The sequence below is a fragment of the Streptopelia decaocto genome (assembly GCF_964273445.1).
Source record: "Streptopelia decaocto genome assembly, chromosome: 5".
Taxonomy (NCBI): Eukaryota; Metazoa; Chordata; class Aves; order Columbiformes; family Columbidae; genus Streptopelia; species Streptopelia decaocto.
In genome coordinates, this window is record NC_138659.1 from 15,896,336 (window position 1) to 15,916,600 (window position 20,265).

General features: G+C 39.2%; 1 protein-coding gene and 1 long non-coding RNA gene across 5 annotated transcripts in view; one reads left to right on the plus strand and one right to left on the minus strand.

Annotated features, from left to right (window-relative positions):
• Positions 1 to 20,265, plus strand: part of DNM3 (dynamin 3) — a gene marked incomplete at both ends in the record, with an annotated part of 177,816 nt that overhangs the window by 75,497 nt on the left and 82,054 nt on the right. The gene's annotated exons all lie outside the window — the stretch shown is intronic.
• On the minus strand, positions 917 to 12,393 carry LOC309439778. Its single transcript, XR_014184070.1, has 3 exons — positions 12,337 to 12,393; positions 5,171 to 5,276; positions 917 to 1,081 (listed from the first exon to the last, which is right to left on the minus strand). It is a non-coding gene; the product is annotated as an uncharacterized lncRNA (long non-coding RNA).

The window sequence follows — 20,265 nt, forward strand, 5'->3', positions numbered from 1 at the left end:
CCAGGTTGCAACCAAAACACGTTGTGCAAGTGTAGATTTTTGCATTTTGTTCCAAACCCCAATTTTTGAGGACCTTAGCAAAGCCAGAGTATCAAACACCTGTGTCATGTACTTGTACACAGAGGAAGGTTTTCAGACTGTGTGTCTCATAGAACAGGACTGGCTGAGAAATATTTGGAAGATGTACTGGGTTATCCCAGAGCTTCCCTCCACAGGTGGGCCTGTATGTTTTTTGGAAGGTGGAGATCAGTGGAAAAAGAAAATATTGACAGTAGACCTAACACTAAAACTTAGCAAACTGAAAAGAGTTGTCAGGTATCTGAGAATCCTCTGAAAGCAAATTCGGAGTTTGGGAAGTTAAAAACTTGACATGATTTGAAAAGAAAGTAATCAGAGAGTGGAAGAGAATAACTGATGGAAATGTTTGTTCGTGCTTTGTTTCAAGGTGAATTTAGGGTGAAGACTCTGGGATTAGAAGGTGGTGTCCCAAGTCTTGAATACTTGCTGCTTTTTCAGCAACCTGACCTGGCTGGGTTGAGGATCAGCCCTCAAGAATGCTGAGAACTGAAGTGCCAGGTTGAACTGACCTGTAGACTTTTGTGGGGATGCCAGGTCTGTAACTAGATTTTAGAGCACATAATGCTGTACAGATAGCTTGCCAGGTTAATAAGTACCAAAAAAAAAGTGATTACATAGATCAAATATTCATGTACTTCATATTTTTTAGTTTTCTATTCACTGCTTCTTTCCCTAGGTAGCAACTTTTGCTTTCTTATGCACAAATATAAGGAGACATAGAATCAGCAAAACTTTTATTCTTTTAACATGTCAAAGAATTCTCAGTTCACAAGTCTCCATCAAGTAGACCTGCATGACAACAGGTAACCCTTGCGCTCTTGATTTTTCTGAACAGGCATATAAATACACAGATGCTGAGTACCTTTTAAAGCAGAGGCTGCGTCTGTCAGGCAAGATGTGTTCATCCCATGCTTGTGCACTTTTTCTCAGAGACACAAGGTGCTCCGAATTTTCTTCTATTTCATTATTGCATCCCACTCAATGCCTCCCTTATAGCCAATCTCTGAAGGGGAGAATATCCAAACAATTGTTAACTCATGGAAACAACAAATGCATCCGACAAATAGCAGCTCATCATCCATTTTCTCCCATTGACATGTCAATCCCCTGAGAGTGTCTAGGGAAAAGAAGGAGCTTGCTGGTTTGTAAACCTCCCTTGGCGTCTGATAGAAACGTGGCATATTTGCTTTGGTGTTTGTATGTCACCAGGAACTGCTAAGAATGCAGGAGAAAAAAAAATAACATAGGCTATGAGGAATAGGAGGAAAAGATGTGTTTCATGTAAACAAAGTCAGAAAGACCTTTGAAGTAATTGTTTAAATCAGCTAGGAAAGCTAGTGGAATATGACAGTTATGAAGGCGCCTTGGCAAAAACAGTATTTATAGGCTGGGTTTAGTATAGCATGGAGCATATCAACTAGGGATAAAGTTGTTAGCGCTGGAAAACTCTGTATGCTGTGAACAGGCATAAAATGCAACGAGCTGTGTGGCATGGACTAAGCTTAGTATGCCTGAAAACAGAAAACTCTATGGTAGGTTCACACAGACACAGCCATCATTTGAGTGCGCGTATTTTATATATACTGATTTATTAGCTAGATCCAATGGTACTTTTTAGGAATGATTTACCCTAACGAGAGAGAGCACAGACGTATTGCAGCATTTTTGTGCACAGAGAGTTGTCTCCTAACTCCTGTGCTGACAAGATTCTGAAAGTGGACTTCAGATCCGGATTTGTGGGAGGGATTTTTTCGTTGACTGTCTATGAAACATTGCATGAAGGAAAATGGAAACCATATGCAATTCACTGCACAGATCTGTTTTTCATTTAAATCTTTTCCTGTATTATATTTTCTGCTAGTAGAAGAGAGAGAAACAAACTGCTAGATGAGTAGTGTGGAGCTTAAAATAAAGGCAGTGTGGGTTTTTTTTCCTTTTTTTTTTTCTAAACTGGATAAAAAATGTTATTTGATCAGTAATATAATTTCACGTAGGATTCTATAGAATAGAGGACAATTTGTATATAGTATGCTGAAACATCTGTTGTTTTAAGTCTTAGTGGATTGAACTGATATGATATCAAGGGAACTGCAAGGTTGCTGAGTTAATAGAGCTGTATCATTTTAGTAGTAGCACCACAAAGTAGAAGTTCTGATGAAATCTGCATACAAAGCTAAAATATGTAGTAGTTTCTAATACTGTTAAAAAATTTCCTTGATCTGGTGTGGAGTTGTGGAAAATTTCACCATCTCTGAAAACAGTCCAGTAGTTTTACTCAGAGTCTCAGGGTTTAGTTTTTTTCCTACTTTTGAACAGAAGTTTGGTTTTTAAAAGTTCACTGAGACTCTTTACCGCTGAGGTAGTCCCTTGTTTTTTGCACGGAGCTTGGGAAAAGAAGCACCACAGGACAAATAACATAGAATCCAGTGCTTTAAAAAAAAAAAAGCTGAGCTTTTTAATGTATTGGATATGTTATACTTTAAGTTCAGTCTCTGAATGAAGGACTTAACTGGCTCGAAAGGGAAGTAGTGAAGATCTTCTGCCTCTTGGACTTTTTGGAAGCTGTACAAAATGGAGATCTTCAGTGATAATTACCAGGTGCTCAGCAGTATGTGTGTGCACATGGTAAACACCTGCATTTGTCCAGTGACTTCAAGCCGTGCTACCCAGCAATGTAAACAGCGTGGTAAGGAATCTCTTTCATTTGGTCAGGGTAGTATTGAAAATTAAGAAAAGGAGACTGGTTCCTAGATCCAGTTTTCTTAGATTTCCAAGGATAACATTGTCTAAATCTGCTTGAAAAATAACAACACTATCATAAAGGAACATTGCAGGCATTCAAAAGTGTTTCTGCACCTCCTGTTAGCTGCACAGATTAAGGAAGGTTGAAGGACCAGTTTCAGTTGCTAGATCTCCTTTCAAAGAGACTTTTAGTATTTTAGTGTAACTATTGTAAGAATATTAAAATAGCTTCTGAGCACTAGAAATGCACAGATCACGTGGTGGTACACACTTTGTACAGTGAAGAACTGCACTAGGAGGCATGAAACTCAGAAAAGTACTTAGAGGGACTTTCAGAAAGCCTCAGCACATTGCATGCTCATGACGCTGCTGTCATGCAGTTGGTTGAAATCTGGCTTGATTTAATTAACAGCAAAGACCTGAAGGCACATAAGGACATAACCAAAAAGCAAGTCAGAGAAGCTATTGAATGTTTCTGCTGTTTTGTCACTGTCGCACAACTCAAATGTTCTCTCAGAGTATTTGAATTCCAAGCAGGAAAAGAAGTTGAAATGTGATTCCATGGAATGCAATTCTGAATTCCTGCTTTTTTAATGTTAAATATAGGAGAGGATTGTTTCTGCTTCATTCTTTTTGAAAAGGTGTTAATGAGATATACCCAATTCCTGTATTCACTCTCTTTTTTTTTTTTTTTTTAATGCCTTGAGATTCCTGCCCTGTGAGAGTGGCTACAGTGTAATTTGGGGTTGGTGTAGCCACAGCTTATTAGAAAACCTTGTATTGAGAGTGGGGAAAAAAAAAGATACTTTTATGTAGTAGTGAAGTGCTGAGTGGACAGAGATGTAATTATTGTATTCTTGTGTCTTATTGACAAAAAAGAACCTATTTTGATTACTATAGAATAATTTGCAAACATATTTCACTCCTCAAAAATCCCAAATTAAACAAAGAACTCCAACAATACGATGTTAATCCTTATAAAATATGTTTGCTCGATGTTCCTCATTCCAATGTAATGCTCTCTGCTTGGGTCTTTAAGCTGTAAGCCCAAATCTCAGTGTAAAAGATGTGAATCTAAGTTATGGCATTCAGATCCTACTATAACAAAAATATTTACTACCAATAGTAATAACATTTGGCTTGTGCTTTGTTTCACAGAATATCTTTTGGTTCTAGAAGTTTTCTTTTGGGTTCCTTAATTTTGGAGGGCTGGGAATTATTATGTTTTTCAGATTGGATAACTTACAATGCTGTCTTTGGTCTGAAGTTTTCCAGTTAGCTAGAGAGAAACATGTTTTTCTGTGGAAAATTTAGCTGTTTGAATGTATTTGAATTATCTGAAATTTTATTTATATACTTTCCACCTGTTGAGAAATATTTGTGGTGTTCTTTTAGCTTTCGTTCATAATTCAAGCTCCTGTTTTGAAACTTCATATTTGGCGTACTCTGAGGTATTGACAGACTGTTGCCTTGACTAGGAAAAAAATCACGGGCATTTGAAAAAAAACATTATTGGGGGTGTCTTTCCCTTCTTCACTTTAAAGATTCACCAGGTGTTTAATTATGTAAAATCAATATGCTGCTATTTTGGAATTCTCAGTTATGTTTAGGGATACTGTGCATTCAATTCCAGGGCTGTTAGTGTTTTGCTCATTCATAGAAGGGCTGATAGAAAGTTTCCTGTGCAAGACAGCAAGTTTGTATAAATCTCCATGTAATGTATTTCTTTTCATGACTACAGTTTGTCTGTTCATTGCACCATTAGCTTTCATTTTTAACAAACTGCACATCTCTTGTAATAGAATCATAACATAGGAGTTGAAACAAGTATTTGAGTTGATCAGTAGTATTTAATTACTTGAAAAGGGATGACCATAACAGACTGTCAGATGTCACAGGTTACACAGCCTGCTCTGTAACTACAGCCCCCTCCCAGCAACCACGTTATCCCTGCACATCAACTTGTTCTTAGAGCAAGCAGGAAAAATCAATGAAGAAATCAGCTCCGATTGCAGATGGTGCTCCAAAGAGAGGCTGTAGCCCTATGTAAGATCTGCGTAAACCTTTTCTTCTGAGGCTGAGACTACACATGTAAGTATAGGTACAGTGCTTCACAGAATGAAGAAATCAGCAGGATCTATTTTTTTTCCAAAAGTCGTTCATTTTTTTTACAGTATAGACTTGGGGATTTAGCTCAGGAAAGACAGAAGGAAGGAAGCTTCATCATTCACCAGTGTTGGAAATATTTAGAGGAATTAAATGTGTTTATTGATGATAACCTGTTGGGAATAAGCAGTATGATTGCAGTAAAAATTGAATCAAGATTTTCGCCTTTTTCTACATCACTTACTTGTATGACTTTGAGCAAATTCTTTCTGCTTTGGGTTCTTTCTCTTTTCTGTAAAGCCTTCAGAAGAAGACCATGTTACAATGCAATGCAAAGTACTTGTCTTGAGCTGCAGTGAAATAGTAACAAAAACAGATAATAGGGAGTGTTTGAAGTTATGCAGGATACGCTAGCTAAGTATGCAACAGGAGATGGATTGTGTATACAGTTGTTTTATGGGCTCTGAAACTGAATTCTGTCCCACAAAATCTCCCACAGTGTCCCCTTTACAATAACTCTCAGAAGTCCTGCATTTGAACAGCTAGAGGGGAAAAAAACCCTCTTTATACAATATATTGCCTCAGTCTTGAGAGAAGTTTACAGAAAGGTCATGTTTGGATACAGTCTGTCTATAGAATATAGTCAGTTAATGTTTCTGGATCCTTACACATGTAAAATTTGTCTAAGACTACTTTGGACATCAATGAGTTGGATACAGTTTAGAACTTTCTTATGTGGCCTGAAGGCCACATTTTCGAATCTGTACTCTTGAAAACGTTGTGCCTGTGGTATCTCTGAGCCAGTCTCTTGAAGTGATTCTGCCAAACTAACTCTTTGTTCCATCGCTCTGAACCACAGAGGTGTTTCCTTGCCCAAGAGGTGAGGAGTGGTTTCCTACAGATCCCAGTAGTTCTTTCCCATCCAGCTATCCCCATCATATTACCATCACCATTTATCAGTCCCTTACTTCAGGGACCTTAAATTCCTTTCCCCAGTGACTTTCTCTCTTCCACTGTCATATCTGCAAGCCGCAGTCCCCTGATAACTGCCATCTAGAGATGTAATATTGCAGTTCTTTCTGCACCCAGTCCCTTTACTCGCCAGAACCACTCTAGTCCCACTTCACCATTTCTGCACTATTCTCTTCATGTCTAGTATATTTCAGTAGCATCAGAAACCATAGTGGCATATAGCTCCTGTTGCTTTCATTGTCTTTCACCAGAACTTCCTTGCCTGTGACATGACTCCAGTTCCCAAGGATGACCTCCTCAGATCTTGTTATTCTTTTCAAATGCCTTTCTACTCTCTCCATAGATATCTCACCAATATATTTGATGGGAGTAATAGTCTGTTCATTCACTGTGCATAGATAAAAAAACACAACCAGAAATATTAATGTGTTCCTGGACCTATGTCTTTCAAGGGCAAATAATTACTAATATGCCATAAAGGTGTGGATTTTTTCTTAGATGAGATGGGGTTATGAAAAGATTGTTTTCAATAAGGAATGACTGTTCTAAACAAAGAACATATCTCTCAAGGCTTCAGTCCACCAGGCGTTGTCTCTGCTTGTGATGGACTTGAGTATTCTGCTGGAGATCTGGGTTTTATATTTCCTTTTTCTTTTCTGCTGGTTTGCTACTTGGCACTCAACTGATCATACAGAAGAAAAAGTGTTAGTTTGTGGCCAGTGTGTCATAATCAGGGACCTTCCAATACCACATGCAGCTGAGTTTAGGAAGAACATCCTCTAAGAGGAACCTGTGGAAATCATCTAGGGTTTGTTCACCCAGTTGCAGCTACAGTCTAACCTTTCACATAATTTCTTTTTACATAGAGGTTACATTTATCTTTACTACGTATCATAATTTCAGTATTTTAAAATAGCTAATAAAGATGGCGAAAAGACTAATGTTAAATTCCTTTTATATAGGGCATGTGCATATAATTAAATAAAAACATTCTCTAGAGCCAGGAAGTCAGAAATTAGGCCTTCCTTTATCATATTGGAAGATAACATTGGGGAGAACTATTAAATGTGTGCCAAATATATAGTCTTCTGTGCAGAATCTGATATTTTACACTATGCTCCACTCTTCATGTTTATGAAGGTGTTGTTGATTAATTCTTTTAATGTAGCTTCATTACTATCTGTGAGTCTATATATATATAATCATTGAGTCTGTATTAAAACCAAAAAATATCTTTCATGATCTTAACTCCTTTGTGAGGTGAATCATAATTGTGTTGCATTTTTTCAACTGATTTGTCCGGTCTTCCCCAAGATAATTTGTGACGTGGTTTGCAATTATAGTGATATACCGGATTTGAGGTCAAAAGAAGTGAGGATCCTAAGAGGAGGCAACTAAAATTGTTTAATGTGTCTTGTGAGAGTGTTATTGAATTAGCCTCATCTTGTGGATAGTCTCCAGGTTCTTATGTCTGTGGGCCTTGGGATACATTTGTAGAGAAAGTGAAAGCAGAGCCTATGTCAGTGCAGTAAAGAAAAAACAGCAGAGAAGATGCTGAGCAAATACTATCAGGTGGAAGGAGATAGGGGAAGCGGGCCCAGCAAGCTTGGCGAGAAAGAGTTGCAGAGTGCAAATCTTGGTGTGTGTTGCTATCAGACCATGAGGACCCTAAATGACGTTGGCAACCTCCCAGAAATCTTCATGTGACTGTTGTAAGTTTAATGATAAAAATTAAACTTGTTGATAGCAGCTAAGTTCTCCAAGGGTTTGGTGGCACAAATGCAGGCGTTAGACCCCGAAAGCGCATCCAAAGGTTGGAGTAGATATGCTTGAAGACCTTGTTAGCTGATTAAGAAATAAAGACATTAGTATTTAGTTAATCCTTCAGTGTTAGCTAATTTTGTCTTATGTTTAGTTTGTCTAGTGAAAAACTTGAATTTGCTGAGGGATATCTCCTTCAGAACTCTGTCCCAGCATCTTCCCAATGTCAAAGGGAAAGTTTAAGAATTCCTGCAAGCCCTGGATAGCAGGGAAAGCAACTAGGAGATAAAGATTCAGGGAAATATCACACCTCTACTTGTATTCTTCTCAGTGCTGACTTAATTATTTGAGGTTTGGATTTTAATTTTACTGCTTGCTTCTGCTCACTGCCCTACTCGCTCGCACAGCTGAGAGAGAGTAAAGCAGAAACAGTTTGCCAAGTTCCCTTTCCTTCCCCTCAGTACAAATGCCTGAAAAGTTAAAGGATTTGAATGAGCTGAATTTAGCTGAGTACCTGCAACTGCAGGATGTGTCTGGCTTTTGGAGATGGTGGCAGAGATCCCTGGCTGAGTTGGCATGGTTTTCCTCCATGAGCTCTCAAAGTAGAATCAATGCGACCTGGTAACATGCGACCATCCGGTACTATTTTAATGGTTGTTTTTCAAAGTAGGGCCACAGTTTACTAAGTGGTGCCTTTAGCTGCCTAATAAAACAACCCAGGGGCTATGGAGTAAAAGTATCATATCTGTATTAATCCAGTGCCACCTGCTGAGCCAGCAACTGCATTGTGCACTGTGTCTTTTCTGACCACAGAGTTGTGCTGAAGTAGCTGACGCTCTGATAGTTGAACTTAGGTGTAAAAGTTGCTGCCTTGGAAGATGTGTTTCTGGAAGCTTGTAAGAGGTACTTTCTGTTTTTCTGTCAGGTTGTGTTGGGTAAGATTTGTGCCCTCTCCTGCAGCTCAGAACTTCTGCTTTACTAGAACAGCACCACGATCTCCAGTAGCTTTAAAGGGAGAACAGGGCTTGTTTTATATATTGCTGCTTTTCTTATATTTTTTGTAAGAGTGCAATTAAAATGCTCTTTACTATAGGTTGCCCTCCCACCCCCACCCATCTTAATTGTTTACTTGGAGCTCAGGGAACACAGTTCATTGTTAGGAAGAAAGAGAATAATCCAGACAACTTGGTCAATCAGTGTGCAGCTTGTTTTAATTTTTACACTGCCTCTATTGTGTGGAAAATATGACTTTTATAAGCATGATAGTGCAACCATGAAATGAGAGTTTTTGAAAACGTTACATCCATAAAATGAGAGTGTTTCAGAAATTATGTACTCTTAAACAACGCTGTAATTTAAGTTGTTGCAATGTTCTTTAGGTGTATGCTGTACAAATATTACAACCAAAAATCTACATGAAAGGAACACTGTTTGCAGAGTTAAGTGCTCAGAAGCCAGGAAATACTGGATTTATGGTTGTTTGTGCAAATGTAATTCTCTTCTCTTGTATGTGCTTTCTGCACACTGAATGAGGCAGGAGTTCCAGAGAAAAATAACATACAATCATGTAATCAGATACTTAATCACAATGCATACACATATGGAGCAGAATTAAAGTTGTATGTGCAACCATAAATCTGACATTCCCTGACTCTCAGGTACTTGATGTTGAAAGAATTTCATTTAAGTTGCAACATTTGTTGGTTTTAGGTACAGTTTTCAAACTTTAAAAAGGCTAAAATGCTTTATGGAACTGTTAAGGTTGGATGTATCTCTAAGGATGGAAGTTCATGGTGAGGGGCTGAACTTTATAGCTGGTCCAATTCTCAAATAACACAGCATGAGCTACTTTAGGCTGGCACAGCTCAAGGCTGGGGCAATTAGCTGTGCCTGCCCCAGTAATTAAACACTGCAACTGTAACGGCTCTCCCTGCCTTTTGCACCTTCTACCCTCAGCATTGCAATAGAAGTCATTGCCAGAGGAGTTGTAGCGTTTGGCTGTGGTGGCTGGTAGGGCGAGATAATTGTCTCTGTGCACTGGGGATTAAGTGCTAGATTCAGGTACTGTGGACATGAGGAATACCAAACTCAATCTGTTCTCCTTCTGGGTGAAGAGAAGTGGAGCTGAATTTCAGGGGTTGGAGAAAAAAGAAATCTCCTGGCTTGAGGAGGTGTTTGTTTTTTTTTTTTCTGCTATGTATTATCAAGAGGCTACTACAGACTTCACAGATTTGAGAGCTCTTCAAAGATAAATCCAGAAGATTGATTAATAACGGGAAATGTGAGTTACAATATTTTAGATTACTATCATCTGCTAAATTTGAGATGGTGTGCCCAGACTGACAACCTTACAGAGCATCAAGATTTTTGGAAAAGTGTAGGTGGTTGCAAGAAGGTTTCAGTTCAATTTGTCTTCCATAAATAGCCCATCAAATCTGATGGATAGTTGTTCAAAAATACAACAGCTGTCTTGCACAACACAAGCCAACCCAAAACAACCTATAGCTGTCCAAGTATTCCTGCCAGCAGCTAACTGCTTTTAGGAAAGCTTTGTATACTGGGCACAGCTCAGCTCCCTTGTCACCCTGCCTTGACAGCCACATCACAACGTAGAATTGCCTGTGCTGCTGGAGTGCAAGTGGGATTTGAACATCCAGCACCATGTTTGGATCAGAAAGCTTGCAGTGAAGTGAGCAGATTCTTGGCCTTCGACCCCTTGGTTTTTCATACATCACCTCAGTTCTGGAGCTCTCATGTGGAACTGCACTGATCAGAAGTGTAATGTGAAACTGATTTTGCAAAACAATAAATTGCAGAGAGCTTGGGGAAACAGGTGGTTTTGGTTAGTAAATTGCACGTAAAATACAAAACATCAGTAAATGGAAGTCTTGGCCCCGGGAGAGAAGTGGTGTTTAGCCCTTTTGGTTTCCCTGCTCTGGTGATTGGTTTAAGCTCACTTGCCTTTGGCCCCAAAGGGGGCTGTTCTAGCAGCCCAGAATAGCCAGAGACTGCCGAAGCCCCGGCACAACCTTCCTGTCCGTGTTTACTGAGAGGCTTGTAGATAGCAAGTTACAGCAGCAAGGAATCGGAGAATACCTTCAATATGGGAATTTCCCAGATTGCCAGATTTACCAACTCTGTGGACCCCATTATTGGCCAGAGTTGCATAATCTGCTAGATTACCTGGACCCCTTTGAGGTTTTACAGTGCTTCTCTTCTTTGTGATGGCAAGTCATTCTCAAAGACATTTCGTACTGAGAAAAACTAAAAAAAATAAAGAAAAAAACCCCGAACTCTTAAAAAAAATTCTTCCTTTGCAGTTTACGCTGAATAATATTCCATGAGGCTCAAATTAACTGCGGTAATAAAATGTAGTTGATATTGAATTATATCTTACCAATTTGATGCATGTGGTAAGGATGACGGTTGCTTCAATCTTTACTGTACCAAAGATGTATAAATGTAAATTGTGTTTTCTGAACTGGAGCTCTCTTTAATGTTGACTTCTAGCTGTGTTGCAGCTAAACCCATGCCCAGATCCAAGACTGCAGACGCTCACACACAATTAATCTCACAGATTTATGAATGCCAGAGCATGGAGCAAAATGAAAACAACTGGAGGAATGTATAAGGGGAATAATTGGACTGTATCCAGATGTGCATGTGTAAAACATCACTGATTGACTCCTCCCCCATATCCTGTCTGAAGAAAGGAATTTTTTCAAAAATAAACTGGGGTTATTTGAAAGAAGTTGTGGTGTCTGAATGAAATCTAATAGGCAGGATTAGTGGTAATTAGGTGCATTCTTTAGTCCTTGGGTTTTTTGGTTTTGTTTTGGTTTTTTTTTTCAGCTCTGTTGGTATTGTTGAATTTAGCAGATTTGTTGCCAGTTTGTGTTACAGCTGGAGCTTTTGCTAAATGTATTTGAGCTGCAGGACAGAAGAGGAGAAATGCAAGGACTGTATGAGTGTGTGTTGTTCAGTGTAAATTTTATGAGTAGCGGCAGGCACTTCAAAGTTGTCTATCGGGATATTTTTGTAGTGAGGGCTGGTTAAGAGACTTTACCAAACTGGAGAAAAAATAAATGGCCCTTCCTCATGTCATATTTACAGATTGGAATAGCAATGAAAGGAACAGACGTGCTCTTAGTTTTGTTTTTATTATTTTTTTAAATCGCCAGCTTTCAGTCAAAAGGACTAGCGCAGTGTATGCAGTTAGGGCCAGCGTCTTTCCTTTCAGCCACAACTGTATACTGTCTGACAGAGCTACGACTACAACGGGGATGGGAAGAGAAGAACGGGGAAGGGAAGGAGAAAATCTAAACTGGAAAAAAGTCAACTTCTGCTTTACTGCTCTGTTGATTAAAAAAAAAAAGCCATCATTCCCATAGTTATTTTGATGCACTTTTAAGCTTTTTATGTTTTTCCTTTTCAATAAATTTCATTGCCCACCTTTAAATACTTGTGTGCTTTCTCAGCACAAACTTTTCCTAGACATTTTGTAACACTTATTTTTCTCCCCAAATGAAAATAGCAGGAACGCTGGCTGAGTTTCACAAAACACCCTCACAGGCTTGCTCTGCTGTCTTATGTTTACTTTGGTTCTATACCCAAATAGGTTGAGAAAAAAGAACTAAATAGTACTGAATCTTCTTAAAAGCTGCAATTGATACTTACTGTGGGGAAGACTCGTTCTGATTCTTTTTCTAGTCCTTGCTCACACAGCAGTGTCCCTGAAGCCAAGGACACTGAAAATAAGAAAGTTCTTTGGGGTTTGGACCACGAGACTCTAGCCACCTCCCTCCACAAAAGCCTTTATCACAGAAGCACTCGGTGCCGATTTCTTTTCATAAAATCTTGTTTTGGATTTCAACCTTTATTTTAGCCGTGCTTAAAATGGAGTTGAAGCGTTGTTACAGTTTGGCTTCTGTTAAATGGATGGGTTAGAACTTGGGCTTTCTGTGCCTCGAGTTAGACTTTTTATTTTTCTTCCTTTCTAATGGAAAAGGACATGCTAAACTCTCCAGGCAGGCTCATATTGTTGCCAGAGATGTAAAATTCTTGCACTTAAACGGAATGAACACAGAGGCATGATATTTTTTTACACCAGGTATAAAATTGCCAGACACAAATCTGATTTACCAGAATATGTTTTTGAACTTAGTGTCACAGTGTTTCCATTAGAATACAGTGAAAGATATTTTTGAGAAATAGAAATAGTTCTTGGATAAAGTGCTCTGGAGGTTCATCTGAAAATGCTTTATAGGTGGAAAGACTCTTTAAAAAAAAAAATTCAGAATTGCCACAGTTCTTCATGTTGATTCGCTGAAGTTGCAGCAGCTGTCGAGGTGAGATCGAGTTGCCGTGGCAACAGCACATATTGTATAACAGTACCATACTACCATCAAACCATTGAGGTGAGAAGTAGTTTAAAAGCGTTACTAAATTTTTATGATACGTCTGCTACGTTTTCAGCCTTGTGGTTGGTTGAGTTTACCCAGCTTAGCCTTCTTGGAGCCCGGAAAGCTCAGCTGCTGAATGCTGTTCGGTGAAGAAAGTGTGTGTGTGGGGGGAAAAATCCCTAATTTGTGTTGGTTTGTTTAAATGCTGAATTGAAGCTGTCTCTGTATGACTGTTCTTGTCAATTATATTTGTGCTCACAATGCAGACTTACTGCTCTATGTAAATATTTTTTTCTCTCCTTTATATACCATCTGTTACAAGCAAGAGTGACTTTTTTTTCTCACTGTTTGGAGTAATAAAAGCAGGAGATATTTAGAAAAATCTATTAAAACTTGGCAGAGGAAGCCCCAAAAAACATGAAACTGGCCTGGTTTTATAGTTGCATTACAAATTTGGTCAAAATCTCTAACACATTCAAATGGTGAGCTTTCTGTCTTTTGTGAAGACATTTAGGTACTGGGCTTTCTTTCCAATTTGCTTGCTTTCCAATCCTTTGTGTTTCCCACAGCTGTTTAATTTAATAGAATATATAATCACTTCCAACCACATTATACACAAGGGATATCTGTTTGTGTGCCCCACCCTCTGTATCGTATGTTCAGCTAGAGAACTTCAAATCTATTATTTTACCAGTCCAGTGGCCACCAAAAGATCCTTAAGGCTCTTTTCAGCATTTCTTTACTAACAAGCCTGTGTCTAGTGAAGTGATTGGTCATGTACATTTTTCACCTACCTCCACCATTATTTCACTACTTTTTGGTTAATTTTAACAAAGATTCAGATCACCTTGAGTCTTTTTTGGGCTGTGATATTTAGATGGCTTTAATGAGAAACCAGGCAAAAAACAGTGCTAGGTTAATTCATATTTTTAAACTTAAATCTGAAAACAAAACAAAACATGAACAAAAATATGGTATTAACTTTAAGCGGGGTGTCGGGGGAACAGCAAGAGGAGCAAGTGTTGTGAAAACCCTACAAATCGCAACCACCTGGTTAGAGCAGTGAGTCCCATGTAACTTAGAGAAGAACTGACTTCAGTTGTAATGTCCAAAAAACAAACCTATGAGATGCTGCCCAAAGCACTAGTTAATAATTATTGCTTACAGCTTGGAGCCAGCCCAGATTCTGCTGTGCTGTTGGATCCTCTTGTGGGTTCGTGCATACCACAGTGATTATTGAATGCTTTTTCAAGGTCCATTGTATGTCCTTGCTCGTGGGATTTGGTGCCTCTAGTGTTGAGCTGTGGAACTATTTAACAAAGCTGTGTCAACAACAGGTGTGGTGTGGGGTTCTAATGGTCTGTGTACGTTCAGTTGGTTTTAAGTGTGCCATCCAGATCTGAATGAAATGATTTCTTGTGCCTGGGAGTTGATCTAGCTATAGAATGTTTTGTAAAAGTTGTTTCTAGCATGCTTAAGAGTTGATGGAGTCACTGCTGCTGTTCTTAGAATCAGAGGGCATTCAAAAGGCATCTCTCCTGCTCAGCTGTATTTCTGGGGGCTGGCTTGCACGTCCAGTGTCCAGGCTGGTGAAGAGAGGCTGAAGGTGAGTGCTTGGGCACAGTTTGCTCAGCTGCCGCCCTTGGAGCAAGGGCAAGCTGGGTCGTGGCTGTGTCACATCACGCTGCTCATTGAGCAAACTTACAGCTGTTCTGGAACTGAGAACACTGTCATCACAGCTGCACAGGTACCTCTGCTGATTACCTTTATGGAAAGTCAGGGCTCATTAAGCTGGGTGCAGCCCCTTGGAGACAGGATTGTCCTACTTCCAGGTTTGTGCTCTGTGCCTTACTTAAGTGTTGCCCTGTGCAGGATGATACCACGCTGACCTAAATCAATTTGGCAGGGATTCTTGTGTTTTGTTCTGTAGTGTCCTTAACACAGGTGATTCAGTATTTCCTTTTCCAGTATTGGTCAGTCTAGCAAAGGATATTTGATGTTTGTGCATTTTGAAGACTAGGATGAAGAAACTGAAGCAATAGTGAAGAGGGAGGAATCTTTCCTTAAAGTAGGATTTAAAGCCTACTAAACTATTTAGCCCCAGCACTACTTTGTTCCTAGCAGATGCAATTTTTTTGTGTAGCTGCACGGCTTGACTCCTCATACTTAATTTAAGTGAGGCTTCATGGAGGCAAGTCTTAAAAAACACTTATCAGTTTGTAAATAATCCTCCTGTTCCTAACATGATATGGTTTTGCAGCCTTTGAAATACAGTCTAGCTACAACATCAGAGGAAAGAGCATGTTCCTGGAAGACTGCCAGATGACCTCCAAGCTTTTAGTTAGGGTGACAAAGATTGTTAGCTCTTGAGGCAAGAAATACTGGAAGTATTTTTACAGTGCCATTTCAAAATATTCTCTAGATGCTCCCGCAGTGCAAGTGATGATAATGGTCCTGTTGCTAGTCTTGAGTTTAGCAGTAGATTGACAATATCTGCATTTCTCAGACCTGCCTACCTTCTTCTGCTTGCATTGCATCATAGACGCTCACATTTGAATGTGTATTTTTGCTAGTAATTGGAATATGACTGAGTTCTACTGAGCTATCTCTCTTTATTAACCACAAGTAACAGACCTAATAACTATAGCATTTTTTTGGCTGAAACATTTTGTTAATTGCTTATTTGATTTGCTTGGGTGAGTGAGCTTGCCTGTTAAATCTTCCAGTAGTTTTAAAGAATAGCTTGACTTTTTGAAGCTATTTTCTATTAGCTGAAGCAACCAAATTATTTTTTTGGCAGTCAGAGCACAGCATATGTACCAGAGCAAAAACTATTAGGAAGGGGATCAGAAAACTGATTAGTACATCAGGCTCTTAGTTGACATGAAGGTTTCTGTGTTCTGCAAAGGAGAAGGTGTTTGTTGACAGTTTGTGGTTTTTTGTTTGTTTGTTTTTTCCTGTACAGCTTTGAAGGCAGTGTTATCCTGGGCTACAGAGAAAAGGCATCACTATTTTTGATTTGTTGATAACCTGCCAGTGGGGAATTGTATTGTAGATGCATTCCTTTGTTCCTCTTTTCCATTCGTTTGGGTTTTATCTTACTCATAGGTCAGATCCATAAATAAATGATATTTGAATTAATTCTGTCTCTTTGTGATGGCAAATGAGAGAGGCTGATATTTGAAGACAATAATTTTGTAAGAACTAGCATAATATAAAACTTTATTTTGCATTAATCTCCTGTCTCTGCCAGTACTGAGGGTGCAGACCACCATCCACCTGTGCAGTAGAGTTGTTGAATCATCTACTAGCGCACTTTTATTTCAAATTTTGCTGTCTATCTGTATATGTGGTCATCATCACCGTTGGAGTCAACATCCTCTCTCCTCGAGGAAGTGAATGTATACCAGGTACAATCCATAGCTTGGTGAGTTTTGTTGTGATGGTCACCTTGGCTTATCTAATTGGAGTAGGATGAGAATATTCCTGAAGTCTCATGTCTCTGAAACTTGATTCCATTTTCAGCAGGAATAGCAGTTATGCTCCAGCTGTCCCCACTGAAGCTCCCATAGGTTCACGTAAGAAAAGCCAGACAGGTAGTGAGCACACGCTCTGGGAGCACTGGTCTGATATCTCCTTAGAACACGTGTGTGGTGAAGCATTGTGTGCGCCCTGTGGATGGAGGCTGGTACGGGCACCTGTGCAGTGTGTCTGCAAGAGCATTGACCAGGCTACCTGGCTTCTGGGAATCCTGAATAAGTGACCATGGCCCGTCTTTTCCAGTTAGGAAAGGTTTCCGTGGAGATGAGTATTTCCAGGGAAGTGTTTTCATATGGTATCTTAGCTGGAACACACCTATTTTACTGATTGCTAGAATGTGGGGCCTCAACAAAATTAACAGCCAAAACAGGTATAGAAAGAAATCATTTAAGTATGGGCTGGTGTATGCTTGTGTTCTGTTCAAGTGAAATTTGCAACTTAGCCATCCATGGAGTCATTTAACAAGCCAGAGAGGCTAGAGATGGTATGAGGGTGGTAAAAAGCTTCGGTGTAAGAGATGACAATGACTCCAGTCTGAAAACAAGGATTGCACAAATAGGAATGTTCTTGTTTGATTTAATAGTGTGGGAGTAATCACTGCAGATGAGACAGGTTACAGGACTGGGCACAGCATCTCTTCTGTTATTTGTTTTTATATAATTTCTAGTCATTCCTTGGCTATTGATAAAGGTCATCAAAACAGACTATAACCATCAGTGTGAGTAGCTTTTATGTCATAATATCATCTTTCACAAGACATATCCCATGTTTCTAAGCATATCTTAATGTGCTATATGTTTAAATTTTTTTTCCTTTTGGTTTCCCACTTTTACACTTTAATTTTATGACCTGACTAACAGGTGAGAAGTAAAGTCTGGGTAGTGGTTTCAACATTTTGCGAGAAAGAAAAGTCTTGTAAATAAAATATAGGATGAAAAGTTAAAGGCTATGATTCAGTTCCTGTTTCTACTGTGTATCTTGTTGTTAAGTTCACTGTGAGGAGATGCTGTCAGTGTGAAATCAGACTTCAGTCTGAAGTTTTGTTATCTGTTTTGTTATCTGCTACATCTGTAGATGTAAACAGAATTATCATAACGAAAAAGCTAAGAAAAAAAAAGCTCTGCTTTTGACATTGTGTATTTGACAGCATTTTGAAAAGTAGCAATTCTTGTCCTGAATCAGATTAGTGTGTTTGTGAAAGCAGCAAATGCCAGATGCTAAAAAGGAACTAAATCCAATGGACTACTACAGTCCCCACAGCAGATGGTTGGGCAGCATTTGGCTGTCTGGCTTTATGAAAATATATTTTCCTTGCATGGGTTCCTTTTTGATTTTCTAATGCAGTTAGGGGTGTCTGTAGGAATGGATTCCTGGAGTCACACTGAATTCTTGGTCTCAAGGATGCTTGGCATCAGTGGAGGTCATAGATTAAGTATGTGCTTTGTTTAAAGAAACTTCTGTTTATCAGCTTTCACAGAGGAAATGTAAAAGTCAGTCATTTGTTTAATTTCATCTTCTGTTTATGTTGGAGAAAAAAATATTCACAAACATAGAAAATTAGTTTTAAAGCTACAGAATGGCAGTTGGGTGCTTAGATGAACAGGTAGAACCTTACGCTACTGAATACAGTATTGTTTTTGTTTTAAATGAAAACATCAAATTCATGTGTCTCTGATTGCAAACTCACCCATAAAATATTGTGCATATTCCTTTTAAGATTTCAGTTTAATAATTAATATTTATAGAGAGGGCTTATGAAATGCATAAAGGCAAGACATAAATGTTGCTTAGGCATTTAAATACCAGTGCACAACAATGGGTTAAAAATACTGCACATTTTTTGTAATGTTAGAAGCCCCGATGGGTGGAGTACAGCAATGGGCGTTTTAGTGTAAATGGGTTTACTAACCCTTTGCTGTAGAGCTGAAATACAAAAGATTGAAGTAACAGCCAGCAAGAAAGTGGATTCTCGGGAAGCTTTGTGTAATGAAGCCTGGTTAAAACCATTTCTGTGCAAAAGAGAGTTAGTGTTTTCTGCTGCAGGAGGAGCAAGGACTTTGTTTTCTAGCTTTTTCTTGTAAATACTGTAGGAAAAGCATTGCAAGAACAGCTTTAAAGAGTTAGGAAAGCTCGTTAGCAACCAGCTGCCAGAATATCTGTTCCTGTGTATTCTACCCAAGTTAGAATAATCAAATTAAAATAAGATGATTTTTACATTTGGTTTTGAATCTGGAAATAAGTTGGTACAGACAGAGATTCACTGGACAGTTTAATTGCTGTAATAAATTTACAGTAAACCTCGTGGAAATATTTTCTTTTTTCACTATGAAGACGGGTACATCCTTACATAAAGAGAAGCCTGCTTCCTCCTTCATCTCATTGTTGACAACTACAAATTTTCAGTTAATTTTTGTAATGGATAACTACTTATAAGAAATTCCATCCTATGAAAAACTATGGAAAGTGTAGGCATCCACAGTAAGGTCAGTAAGCTGTGCTGCTAACAACAGAAACTCCAGGAAGAAATGCCTTTTTATTAAGCTTTTCAAAAATAGCCTCTGAATATTGCACACGGGTGCTTTGTGGAAGGGCATTCCACACTGTGGGAGCAGAACAAGTGCCTTTAGGCATCTGAGGTCAAAACGTGAACAAGGACTTAAGACATTTGTGGTTGTGTTCCTCCCTGCTTATGAAAAAATTATCTCAACAGTTTAGGGATAGTTATATAGCAAGCTTAATTTGGCAATAACCAACACTTTGTTGGCACAAGTTACATGAAACTTAGAAGTTTAAGTTCTCTGATATTTTCATAATGACCTTCTTTGCTGTGTACAGTGCATATGTGCCTATAGCCTTCATGTAAGACACGTGAAGTGATGCTTTTCTGCAAATTATTTGGCACTGAGATGATAGACCAACACCCTACCATACCAAATGGAAAAGATGACTGGCTGCTCCTGGGCTAGGCTGGGACCCTGCCAGGAGGGGACACAGGAAGGTGTGGTGCATTATTTCCCAGAGTCTTGACTGCTTTGTTTTTGGAGCAGATGTTGATCTCTTCCCTGAAAGATGAAGGTGCCTCTGTGGTTTGAGTGTCCTGCTCAGCTGTACTTGCCATTGTGTGGTGGAAAGCAGATCCCCCTCTTCTCTGGGTTTGGTTTGTACTGGCAGCTTGTTCTGTAGATGGGGAATTCTCATGCTGGCTAAGCATGGGGTGCTGTTGCCTTTCAGCCCCTCACTGATGAGTGGTGGCACCATTCCTAGTGAATTGAGCTCTTTAGTCCCATTGTTAGAGCCCCTGTCTCACACCTCTGCCTTAAGCATCTCTGCCAAGCTGCATCTAACACACCACTCTGAGCACCCTCCTGGGGAGCTGGGACTTGAAAAAGCAGCTCTGGAGACAGGGAGCTAGCGGATGCAGGCCTAGAGTATACAAAATAGCCTGCACTGGGGTAGAGCAGAGAGGAAAAGAGAATGTGCTTAAAATAGAAACACATTTGGGAATCTCTGAGGCTGTTTTTCTGAGGAAAATTGCATGTCATCTCATACAGCAAAGTTGCTAGCTGCAGTGTAAATAGCAGAATAAGAGTAGGGCTTAGTTCCAAGGGACTCTTGTGCTTTTTAAGTCAGGTTTTATTTTCTGTTCACTCTGTATAACTTAGAT